Source organism: Microcaecilia unicolor, chromosome 11 (assembly GCF_901765095.1).
Source record: "Microcaecilia unicolor chromosome 11, aMicUni1.1, whole genome shotgun sequence".
NCBI lineage: Eukaryota > Metazoa > Chordata > Amphibia > Gymnophiona > Siphonopidae > Microcaecilia > Microcaecilia unicolor.
This window is the reverse complement of record NC_044041.1, coordinates 90,366,600-90,378,133: the sequence shown is the minus strand read 5'-3', so window position 1 is coordinate 90,378,133 and position 11,534 is coordinate 90,366,600. Positions and strand designations below refer to the sequence as shown.

At 42.2% G+C, this 11,534-nt stretch overlaps 1 protein-coding gene across 2 annotated transcripts in view; it reads left to right on the top strand.

Annotated features, from left to right (window-relative positions):
• Positions 1-2,212: 2,212 nt before the first annotated feature.
• LOC115480034 (kelch-like ECH-associated protein 1) overlaps positions 2,213-11,534 on the top strand; it is a 55,669-nt gene continuing 46,347 nt past the window's right edge. For both annotated transcript variants that reach the window (XM_030218426.1, XM_030218425.1), the window contains exon 1: positions 2,213-2,369. The gene's annotated coding sequence lies outside the window, so the exon portion shown is untranslated. The remainder of the gene's footprint in view (positions 2,370-11,534) is intronic.

The window sequence follows — 11,534 nt, the reverse complement described above, 5'->3', positions numbered from 1 at the left end:
ACATATTAATAGGGTTTAATATTGTTGCTTTCTCTAAAGTGCAGTGATAGTTGAAGAAAGCGCAGGCTGATCAGTTAAGGGTCCAGTTGACAAAAATGGTAATAAATGCAGTGGTAGTTCTGTCGCTATTACAATCTTATAAGACTACCTTTATAAGTATTTACCTTAATCTGAATGTTTTAAGGTCTTCACCCCCAACTAACTTAATCAGTGGCGTAGCCACAGGTGGGCCTGGGTGGGCCAGGGCCCACCCACTTAGGGTTCAGGCCCACCCAACAGTAGCATACGTTTAGTGGTAGCTGGTGGAGATCCCAAGCTCTATCAGCTGAAGACTTTCCTTTGATGGTAAGCCAAGGTGGAAAGAAGCATTTTCTCGCCAGCTGAGATATTTTTTTGGTGGTGGTGGTGAACAACACTTGGTGCCCACCCACTTCTTGCCTAGGCCCAGCCAAAATCTGTTGTCTGGCTACGCCCCTGCTTTTGATATTAATAAATGCAGTGGAACATGATGTGAAGATCCTTGCTCACTGGAGCAGGAAAAGCTAGACCAGTCTCTAACATTCCTTTCCTGGCAAAACTTATAGAAAGGATAGTCTGCAGTCAACCCAGGTACTGGCTAATTGAAAGTAATTGGCTAGACTAGACCAGTGATTCCCAAACCTGGTCCTGGAGGCATCCCAGCCAGTCAAGTTTTCAGGATATCCACAATGAATATTAATGAGAGATTTGCATGCAAATCTCTCTCATGAATATTCATTGTGGATATCCTGAAAACCTGACTGGTTGGGGTGCCTCCAGGACCAGGTTTGGGAATCACTGGCTTAGATCCATGTCTAGGGTTATCATATGGCCTCTTTTAAGAGGACATGTCTTCTTTTTGGGTATCTTCAGATATGTCCAGGATTTTTAATTTTTAGGAAAATATCTTCTTTATCTTTTATGTGTCTACGATCAACACACACCCACATAATAAGAGAAACCATCTCTGGTCTATTAGTCTGGACACATGGGGGTGTTAGAGAGAGAAAGGCATTGCTGATCTCTCTGTTTCCCTGAATCTGTCAAAGGAATTTTGTTTGAAACATAGTGAGTGACCATAGATAAAGACCTGAATGGTCCATCCAGTCTGCCCAACAGCTTTAAATCAACAAAGATATGCAAACATATCTCAGAAGCCAGCCAAAGTTGTTGAGGGATATTTGCTCTTCTGATAAGTATGTTTGGGCTGAGACTCAGTCAAACTTAAATACAGAAGGTCTTGAAAAGTAGATTGTCTACTGCTGTACTGTAAGTCAGTCACTGTTTGATGTGTGTGTGTTCATTAACTAAAGGCTACAATTAAATATTTCTTGTTTAAAGGTAGCAACTATTTTTATTTTTTCTATCCTCTTTTTTGTCTCTGCAAATATGGTAACCCTACCAATGTCAATCTGGCTTCAGAACTGGGTACAGAACAGAGACAGTTCTTGTGTCCCTTCTTGATGATCTGCATAGAAACCGTGACAGGGTTGCTCAGTTTCTCGGTAGCCTTTAGGTTATCAATAGAAATCAAACAAAATAAAACATGGAAAAGAAAATAAGATGATACCTTTTTATTGGACATAACTTAATACATTTCTTGATTAGCTTTCGAAGGTCGCCCTTCTTAGATCGGAAATAAGCAAATGTGCTAGCTGACAGTGTATGTAAGTGAAAACATTCAAGCATTAGTTAGTTGGGGGTGAAAACCTTAAAACATTCAGATTAAGGTAAATACTTATAAAGGTAGTCTTATAAGATTGTAATAGCGACAGAACTACCACTGCATTTATTACCATTTTTGTCAACTGGACCCTTAACTGATCAGCCTGCGCTTTCTTCAACTATCACTGCACTTTAGAGAAAGCAACAATATTAAACCCTATTAATATGTTTTGTGTAGTACTTTGGGCAACTCTTACCCCCCCCCCCCTCCCCCAGTGATAGCATGGCAACTACAAACAGGGTTATGGATGAAACAGCAAAAGTTCTAGTTTGATTCTGCTACCCACAAAATATATTATGATTTTTTATAACATAAATGCGCGCGCCAGCTAGAAGCTAGGGAGGCAAACTGCAGGCGCCAGAGTGCAGAGTCACAGTGATACAGGACGGCGCGCGCCCCATCTGACGTCACCCACACAGCTGTGCGCCGCGCGCACCAGCCACAAGGCGGGAAGCTGCTTGCAGGCGCAAGAGTGCAGAGTCACGGTGATACTGGATGGTGCGTGCCCCTATGACGTCACTTTCACAGCTGCGAGCGCTGATGGCAGTCTCGTGCCATCGGAGGTGTAAGAAGGGCTCGCTCGCGGCTGCGGGGGAGGGGGAAGGTACATAGGAAAGTAGTTCAGGTAAGTTAAGCGCTCTTATACCGCATCTGCTTGGTAGCGTTTAAGTACCTCTACCCATCTTTTCCGCGGCGCAACCGTCTTTCTTAGGGTTTTAATCTTTTTCCAGCTTTCCTAGTCAAAAGTCATACAGGAGAAGAGAGAGTTATGAAAATGTAGTAACTTTTTTTTTCTTTATTTTCATGCCTTTGTTTTCACATAAATGAAAGTGGATTTGACTAGCTCTGACCTCTTGCAGTGGGAATCCCCTCTACGCCCCCTCCCGCCTCATTGACCCTTTGGCTTGCTGAAAAACTACTACTTGTTTTATTTTCTGTAGTCACCTTTACTGGAAGTGTTGCAGAAATGATTCGTATTACATCGCAGCTATTTGTGCTTTCAAGCAGTGGTGTGTTTTCCTCAGCTAGCAGTTGTGATGAATCAGCTTGCAGGCGTTTTACCCACCAATGAAATGATGTGATTTACCTGTTAGTAATCTGTTGATGCAGGAGGAGCCCAATTCTTGGAAGTTGTTTAAAGTAGCCTGATTAAAGAATCACATTTTGTTTCCAAGGCACAGAAGCTTACAGTTGAGGCTATGTACGTTATTGTATTTGATTCTAAGTGACTGGTACAACAAAGTATTCCAGGCAGGTACAACATTAAAGAAGTATCACATCATACCATACAACTATGAGTTTATCTTGTTGGGCAGACTGGATGGAGCATATAGGTCTTTATCTGTCATCATCTACTATGTTACTATTTATTTATTAGGATTTATTTACTGCCTTTTTGAAGGAATTCATTCAAGGCAGTGTGCAGTAAGAATAAGTCAAATGGAAGCAATACACAATTACAGCAGTAAAAACAATGCACAGTTTCTCTCATAATCCTTCTGTGCAAGTACTTGCAGAGAAGGATTATGAGAGAAACTTGAGTATTGAAACAGCCTGCTTCCCTGATAAAGCTTGCGAAACTTGGCCATGTTGGCAGTGGGTCGGTTGTCTCAAGCTAAAAGATAAGTAACTTTTTTTTATTATATAAAAAATGGACTGATGACGATATGGTGCTGTCTTTAATGGGTCTTGCTACTCAAGAGAACACATACTGGAACTGATGGTCCACTAAAAACTTTGTTGAATGCTCAAATAGCTATGTTGTATTGCAGTGCAAAGAAGCTTGGTTTGCTGGAATTTTTTTTTTTTTTTTTATGTGAGTACCCAAATTCCTCCTTAAAATTGACAGCCCTAAATAGAGATACCAATATAACATTGGTGCATTCATAAACTTTAAACTCTAACATCTTGAGTCCAGATTTTCTAACCTGCCTTCATACATTAACACAGGGGTTCTCCATCCAGGCCTTGGGGCACACTCAGCCAGTAAGGTTTTCAGGATATCCATAATGAAAATGTATTCAGTACCTTCATGGTATGCAAATCTATCTCATGCATATTCATTGTAGATATCCTGAAAACCTGATTGGCTCAAGGACTGCATTGCACACTGCTGGGTGTGAAAAGCACTGTATTAATATGTATTATTGCTGTTTAAGGCAGACCTCATTATTGTCAGTGGGGCCTATTTACTAATAACCTTCCTTAATGCATGAAGTCTGGTTGGTAAATCTAGCACATCAAGGGTAATTCATGGTTATAGGCGCCATTGTACAGGTAAATAAACAGAAAATCAGCAGTTGCATGCATAAGCCCATAAGAGTGGAAGAATGGTCTAGTGGTTAGAGCGCTGATGACATCCAGAGGTGCCCGGTTCAAATCCCACTGCTGTTCCTTGTGATCTTGGGTAAGTCATTTTGAGCCCTTCAGGGATAGGGAAACACCCAGTGTACCTGAATGTAACTCACCTTGAGCTACTACTAAAAAGCTGTGAGCAAAATCCAAATAAATAAAATAAGCGTTCTAAGCACTATTCTGTAAGGACACACGTAAGTGCTATTGGACTAGATTCTAGTGCTTAGTGCTATTCTATAAATGGTGCTTAAAGTTAGGCACTGTTCATAGAATAGTGTTTAGTGCCAAGAACAGTGATTACGTTTAGGTGCAACCATTGACACCATCAAAATCTTGATGTAAATCCCTGCACCTAAATTAAGCGCAGATCCCCACTATTCTGTAACAATGCGCATAAATTGTGAGAACACCCCCCAATCTGCCCATGACCCTCCCATGGCTGCGTCCCCTTTTTGGACCCATGCATAAAATTTATGCAGATAAATTTTAATTAAATCCAGTTAGCACTAGTAATTGCTAATTATCAGTGCTAATTGTCTTCAATTAAATTACATGTGCAAATTTGCATGCACAATTTTTAGCAGCTTTAATAGAATTTGGGAGATAACATGTAAGTGTAAGGGAAGCATGGGTGGGAAATAGGTGAGGATCCCAGTTACATGTGTAGTTTACAGAATTCTGTAAGTTATACATGTTAGTCACAGGCATCCACAGCTACACCAGGTCTATGGCTGGTATAATTGCATGCTCAGAAATGTAAGCCATGCCAAAGCTGGGCTATGCTAGTACTGTATAACGCAATCTGGGTGCCCAAATGCCATTATAGAATACACTGTCCCTACCTGGCATCAGGGTGCCTACAAGGAGTTGCCCACTTATAGAATTGTCATCTTAGGGGTCATTTTACTAAGATGCAGTTACAGATTAGCGCATGCTAAAAGATAAGATGCCCCTAGGAAATAATGGGCGTCTTATCATTTAGTACACGCTAATGTTTAGCACGTGCTAAATACATTAGCGCACCTTAGTAAAAGAACCCCTTAGTTTGTAAACTCTTTGGGGAAGAGATTCAGTTTACCCCCCCCCCCTTTTTTTTTTTTTTACAAAGCCGTGCAGTAATGCCGGCCTAGCCCATTCACTTTATCAATGAGCCGGTTGATATTGTGTATCTGGATTTTCAAAAGGCGTTTGACAAAGTACCTCATGAAAGACTCCAGAAGAAATTGGAGAGTCGTGGGATAGGAGGTAGTGTCCTATTGTGGATTAAAAACTGGTTAAAGGATAGAAAACAGAGAGTAGGCTTAAATGGTCAGTATTCTCAATGGAGAAGGGTAGATAGTGGCGTTCCTCAGGGGTCTGTGCTGGGACCACTGCTTTTTAACATATTTATAAATGATCTAGAGATGGGAGTAACTAGTGAGGTAATTAAATTTGCTGACGACAGAAAGTTATTCAAAGTTGTTAAATCGCAAGAGGATTGTGAAAAATTACAAGAGGACCTTACAAGACTGGGAGACTAGGCGTCTAAATGGCAGATGACATTTAATGTGAGCAAGTGCAAAGTGAAGCATTTGGGAAAGAGGAACCCGAACTATAGCTATGTAATGCAAGGTTCTATGTTGAGTCACCAACCAAGAAAGGGATCTCGGTGTCGTCATTGATGATACGCTGAAACCCTTTGCTCAGTGTGCTTCGGTGGCTAAGAAAGCAAATAGAATGTTAGGTATTATTAGGAAAGAAATGGAAAACAAAAGTGAGGATGTTATAATGCCTTTGCATCGGTCCATGGTGTGACTACACCTCGACTATTGTGTTCAAGTCTGGTCGCCGTATCTCAAAAAAGATATAGTGGAATTAGAAAAGGTACAGAGAAGGGCGATGAAAATGATAAAGGGGATGGGACGACTTCCATATGAGGAAAGGCTGAAGCGTCTAGGGCCCTTCAGCTTGGAAAAAAGACAGCTGAGGAGAGATATGATAGAAGTCTGTAAAATAATGTGTGGAGTGGAACGGGTAGACGCGAATTGTTTGTTTACTCTTTTTCCAAAAATACTAGGACTAGGGGGCATGCAATGAAGCTACAATGTAGTAAATTTAATACGAATCAGAGAAAACTTTTCTTCACTCAATGTGTAACTAAACTCTGGAATTCGTTGCCAGAGAATGTGGTAAATGCAGTTAGCTTAGCAGGGTTTTAAAAAGGTCTGGACGGCTTCCTAAAGAAAAAGTCCATAGACCATTATTAAACTGACTTGGGGAAAATCCACCGCTTATTCCTGGGATAAGCAACATAAAATGTATTGAACTTTTTCCGGATCTTGCCAGGTATTTTTGACCTGATTTGGCCACTGTTGGAAACAGGATGCTGGGCTTTATGGACCTTTGGTCTGTCCCAGTGTGGCAGTACTTATGTACTTAAGGGCTGTGTCGGCATTACCACACCGGCAGTGGCTAGCACAGCTTTGTAAAAGGAGGATTAGTTTGCTATTTATATTCTGAGATAATAAGCATTTCACAAATGAAAATAAAATTGGAATGGTAAGGGGAAAATCTTTTTTTGCTTTGCAGTTTTGTTTATTTTTTAGTCTTCTACCACTGTACAACACTGCTTCCAAAGCGGCTGTTTATTCCTGACCTGATCTTTCCATGAGGCCCAGGGTCATATGAGGACAGTATCTAAGGAAGCAAAGATGACACAGCAATGTCTCCTGTCCAGCAACATTTTAGAAGATCAGCTTCCCTTCTAACTGCATGGAAAGATCAGCTTACCATAGCAAAGCAGTCTTGACATTTGAGCAGAGCCCTAGCACTTGATTCACATGGGGGCCCTTTTACTAAGCGGTGGTAAGCCCACCGCAGGCTTACCAAACACCAATCTGGAGCTACCACTGACCCAACATGGACACCAGTGGTAGTTCCAGCCCCAGCGTGCAGCATTTCCAGCGCTAGTGGAAATATTCAAAAAATATTTCTGCAAGGGGTTACCCAGCGATAATCGGGCCGCTTGCTACCCGGTTGCCAACAGGTTAGCACAGGAGCCCTTACCGCTATCTCAGTGGTGGCAATAAGTGCCCTCCCCTTCTCCCCCCCCCCCCCCCCCCCCCCCACATGGAGCAATCATACCACATGGCCATGTCTCTGCAAAAACTTCTCCCGCAACTAGCACAGGGCCCTTTTTACCACAGCTTAGTAAAAGGACTCCCTAAGACTTTTCTCCTATTCTTGGGGTGAGGGGAAGGAGATGCAGGGCAATTTAGTAAATTAGGCTGTAAGGAGGTCATCTTGTAAAATATTTTTTCTGCTTAAATGCCTCTTATAATATCAGATAAACTAAAAAAAAACTAGTCCAAACATTAAATTTAGCACGAGGGATATAACAATCAAACACACAATTGTCCCAGTGTGAATATGGACCACCAGAAAGTAACTTGCAACTTCAGTGGTATAGGTCTTTCACAGCAAAAGTGTGTCTATCACTACAAATTCTCATCAGTCAGCCTTGAATTATTTTGATACATACTAAATAATTTTTTTTAAATTAAGGTTTAAATTTAAAATATGGATTAATAAAATGTTTGGAGATAGTAAATTGGACTAATGTGGTGATACACTCTCTTTTGGTGTGAAAGATAACCAGCATTGAAGTTGCAAGTAACTTTCTGATGGTCCATCTTACTACTTTGTTAATCTAAGTGGCACTAGAAAGTTTTATATCATGCTTGGACATTTGTGTGTCTTACTTAGAACTGTACCGAATAGTATTATTTTACAATTCAGCCAAATAAGAATCATGAAAAATATTATTCAACTGAACAGAAATAATGGACATTGAGTTTTAACATAACAAATCATTTTTTTAAAAAAAGCAATGTCAAATTAGAGATCAAGTGTTTGCTTCAGTAGGATTTAGCACAGTAGAGCCCCGGCTTATATGTATTCAATTCACTATTCGGCTGAATATGAATAATGTATTCGGGGCCGAGGCAAATACAAATATTCAGTACAGACATATGTCTTATAATATCAGTATGTCCAGAAGTATATGTGAGGCATGTATTTGGAAGAGTAGGCATGCTCAGGGGAGAAGCCTGGGTGGTATGTATGGAATCATAAAGTTCATGCATATTTTAGGTGTAAATGTCAGTGCCCACAGTCTAGACACTATTGCTGCAGGATTGGTGCTAATATTTTATAAAGACACATTGGCGCCTATACATCTTTATAAAATAGACTAAAAATAGGTGCATTCTATTAACCTGGGAACTTAGTGATAAAATTAGTCTCTTAGAGATCGATGCAGAAAGCCCTATGGTAGAGCTGCACGCCGATGGCTGAGTGGGCAGCTTCTACCACAACATTAGTGAAAACATATTCTGCAGCGATTCAGTAAGCTGATGATATAAAAATCCAAAGTGCACAGAACTTGCACACTAATCAGGGAAAGCCTGGCAGACATATATGCACCCAGAGTCTCTGCAGTAAGGGCAGCTTAAGTATGTGTGTGTCCGAAGAAAATAAAAGTATCAACATACATTTGAACATATTAGCCTCCCAAAAGTTTTTGCACATACATTTTTCATGAGGCTAATAATTATGCACAGAACAACATGCACATATGTGTTTTTCTTTGGACATGTGCACAGAGGTAACAGTGACTTCACTGTGCATAACTGTTTATTCTATTCTGACATATATATATATATATATATATATATATATATATATATATATATATATATATATATGTGTGTGTACATAAGTGTTGCCATACTGGGATAGATCGAAGGCCAATCTAGGCCACAAGTACCTGACAAGGTCCCAAAACAGTACAATACATTTTATGCTGCTTATCCCAGAAATAAGCAGTGGATTTTCCCCAAGGCCACATTAATAATGTCTTATGTACTTTTCTTTTAGGAAGCTAGCTAACTGCTTTTACCACATTCTCTGGCAACGAATTCCAGAGTTTAATTACATGTTGAATGAAGAAATATTTTCTCCGATTCGTTTGTCGCTTCATTGCGTGCCCCCTAGTCCTAGTATGTTTGGAAAGAGTAAACAAGTGATTCACGTCTACCTGTTCCACTCCACTCAGTATTTTATATGCCTCTATCATATCTCTCCTCAGCCATCTTTTCTCCAAGCTGAAGGGCCCTATACAATTCTGCCTTTCCTCATACAGAAGTCGTCCCATCCCCTTTATCATTTTTGTCGCCCGTATCTGTACCTTTTCTAATTCCACCATATCTTTTTTTAGATGAAGTGACCAGAATTGAACACAATATATGCCTCTATCATATCTCCCTTCAGACGTCTTTTCTCCAAGCTGAAGAGCCCAAGCCGTTTCAGCCTTTCCTCATAGGGAAGTCATCCCATCCCCTTTATCATTTTCATCGCCCCTCTCTGTACCTTTTCTATGGAAAAAAAGAAAAAACTGTCAGTAAATCCCCAAGCGCGGCATAAAATCCAGTTGACTAACCCTTCTATGCTGCCTTGGACCTGGCAGTAAATTTCTTGTGTTATGCACACGAATACCCAATGGTCTCATTACCATTCATTTTAGTATACAGGTCTCTCATGTGTACCATCCAAGTTAACTACTGTGCTGAATCCCTTTCTGCATTAAGTTCCCATTAACATGCGCATACACATTGCGGTAACTGAGTGCTTCTGCTCATGGTAGCTTTCTGCATCAGCTTCTTAGTGTAGTTCTGATTGCATGTCCTGGTATAGACTTTCTCTGCTCTTTGTTGTAATCTACAATTTAGAAGGCTATGACTGGCACTCCCTGCGGTTTACGAGGCTGAAGGCGTTCTACGGATGAGTTGTTCAAACAGCGGAAATATATCCTGATTGTTTATTTCACATCCTTGTTCACTAGTCCATAGCTGACCTATAGGAGTCTTTTGACCCCTGATGCAGGCGTTTGTACACCGAAACACGGCCCGTGTCGGGTCTTCATCATAAATAAAGGACTACATTTTTCTCAATCCTGAAGGCCCAGTGTTTGCTTTGTTTGTTTGTTTGTTTGGTTACTCCCTGCATCCAAACATGGGGGGGGGGGAAGGTTTGGGGGGAGGAATTTTATGCACATTCCACAGTCTTGCAAGGTCACTCTCGGCAGCCATTTTGAATTGGTGCCAGTTCAGGAGGCAGCAAGACAGTCTGCAGCAGTGGCGTAGCCAGACCTGAGATTTTGGGTGGGCCCAGAGCTAATATGGGTGGGCACGCACTGTCTATATAAGTATGAGTAGTGTCTCTTGGGATCCTACAAAATAATGCCTAAGAATTCACTTGATGATGGATTTCTAAGTAGTCTGCCCAACAGCTGCCCTGCATCAGTATAACCACATACATACTTAATGGAAAATTGATATTCCATATCATCAAGCTGATCAATCCATAGACTGGTGGGTTGTGTCCATCTACCAGCAGGTGGAGATAGAGAGCAAACTTTTGCCTCCCTATATGTGGTCATGTGCTGCCGGAAACTCCCCAGTATGTTCTCTATCTCAGCAGGTGGTGGTCACACACAGCAGCAGCTCTGGCTAGGCCTCCAAGCCTAATTTTTAGGTTTTGTTGAGTGCCTGGGGTTGAGGGCTCTTTTGAGCAAGTGCAAACCTGGTGGTGCCAGGTCCCTCCTTTTCTCCCCCCTCCCGCTGGCTCCGTTAAAAAAAAAAAATAAAAAAATTTTGAACGTCCTTAAAGGCGTTTATTTCGACGTTTATTTAAGCGTCTATTGCAGCTACTCACTGGGACACCAGGTCGTTACAACTCGGAGCGGACAGCAGGTAATTTTTACCTTTTTATAGCGGGCAGGGGGTTCCCCGATTCTTCTCCTCGTGGCATATGGCGTCGGAGGGCGAGGGCGCAAAGGCTCGCTCCCCGGGTCGCTTGAGCGCTTCTAGAGGGGATGCGGGGGTCTTCAAGCCTGATTCGCCCTTGTTGGGGGACAGTTTCGTGACCGATGAATGTCCCGGTCCTTCCTCCGGCGTGGCGGTTTTTCCCGCCATAAACGCCCATCCCCCGCTCCTCGCCTCCGCCATCTTGGCCGGCCACGCGGCTCGGACGGCTTCTTCTTGGGCCGCCCTTGAGGTTGGAGACATTAATGCCATGAACGCCCTTAATTTGGGCGACGGCACAGAAGCGGCTAAAGTTAAGAGCCGTTCTTCCCGCGCGGCTCCTTCGCGGAGTTTCGCGCCGGACGCCATTTTGGATGCGCAGCATGTCTCTCCCCCGCTATTGCGAGCGCCGGTTGAGGGTGCGTCTAGGGCTGTTGCCCAGACTGCGGAAGTACACAGTCTGGGGGGTTTCTCCCCCGAGTTTGTTTTGCTGCTGCATCAGGCCTTCCTCATGCACAACGCTGCCCCTGCTCCCTCGTCTGGTAAAGAGGTTGAGGTTACCAGAGGTAAACGCCCTCGGGTTGATTCCCAGG